Source organism: Lissotriton vulgaris, chromosome 5, assembly GCF_964263255.1.
Source record: "Lissotriton vulgaris chromosome 5, aLisVul1.2, whole genome shotgun sequence".
NCBI lineage: Eukaryota > Metazoa > Chordata > Amphibia > Caudata > Salamandridae > Lissotriton > Lissotriton vulgaris.
The window spans coordinates 1,876,816,622-1,876,817,940 of record NC_141693.1 but is presented as its reverse complement, the minus strand read 5'-3'; the positions used below and the strand labels follow the sequence as shown (position 1 = coordinate 1,876,817,940).

The 1,319-nt window shown below is 47.6% G+C and overlaps 1 non-coding gene across 1 annotated transcript; it reads left to right on the top strand.

Annotated features, from left to right (window-relative positions):
* Positions 1-369: 369 nt before the first annotated feature.
* TRNAL-CAA (transfer RNA leucine (anticodon CAA)) lies at positions 370-479 on the top strand. The gene is made up of 2 exons: positions 370-407; positions 434-479. It is a non-coding gene; the product is annotated as a tRNA-Leu (tRNA).
* The last annotated feature ends 840 nt before the right edge of the window (positions 480-1,319 follow it).

Sequence of the window (1,319 nt, the reverse complement as noted above, 5' to 3'; positions counted from 1 at the left end):
CTGCACCAGTGGTTCGACTGCAACGTCACGAGTACGGCGGTCAGAGCGTTTTCATACCGCAGCATCCGCCAGTGATCCCATCCCTACAGTTTTATTCACCGTCTGAGAATGTAGCGCCCAGAAGACTATTGAGTCCGTGCAGCAGAAGACGCAGCAGATTGAAAACGCAAGGTCTGTGTTACACCGTTGTGTATCGCGAGGGTTACAGTTAAAGTTAAACGGTGCGAAATTCAGCCCTGGGCCCCTTTCAGAGTGTTGAAAAGCGAAGGTGTGGGCGAAAGTAAAGTTGAATAACACACAGAAACCGCCCAATAACAATCTGCATCTCAACGAGGTGATGACATCACCCGGCCTCCCTCCGTATCAGCTGTCAGGATGGCCGAGCGGTCTAAGGCGCCAGACTCAAGAGCTGACTCTTCCCACCAGCTGGGTGTTCTGGTCTCCAATTGGAGGCGTGGGTTCAAATCCCACTTCTGACACAATCTTTTTTGCGATTCATTTATATGCACATCTGTGTTTTTTTTCCCACTTCCAATAATTATGTGGCTTTTACTTCGTGGAGCGCGGGGCAGCACCGCTAGAGGACGAGGAGCGCCTCGTAAAAGTTTCAACAAGACGCCATGAAGAGATCGCTAGTCTCCGCCCTTGTACAGGCAGAAGGAAGTTGTGAACTGAAATCCTGCATGGGGTTGGTTAATTTCTATAAAGAGACTCATAGAATGCAAAAGAGACTATTCGAAAAAAATACATAATGAAATATAAAGTAATAATAGAAAACTAAAATGACACGCGCCCAACGTGGGGCTCGAACCCACGAGTCTCATGCTCTACCGACTGAGCTAGCCGGGCTGATTCATATCATCTGTCAGGTCTTTCTATATCTTCTACATATTTCATTGTACTATCTCTGCTTTTGATTATGTATGCATTTTTCTCTTTCTCCCATCTTGTCTGCCCCTGTCTTATAGACCCATCTGTCTTTCTGGACCTACCGCGCAATACATATATGCATCTTTCTGGGTGCATACATGCATCTTTCTGGGTGCATACATGCATTCACTCTGTGTACATACATGCATCTGTCTGGTAACATGCAGGCATCTGTCTGCATGCAGCCTCCCGTCTCTGTGGACCTCCCGCTGGGTACTACATGCATCTGTTTCTCTGGATATGTTTCTGGGTACATACATGCATCTGTCTCTCTGGGCCTGCTGCAGGGTATACCTACAGCTGTCTGTCTGCTTCCAGAAGCCTGTATCTATGGACCTGCCTCATAGAACATACATCTGTCTGTCTACAGCCGGCAGTCTCCCTAGATC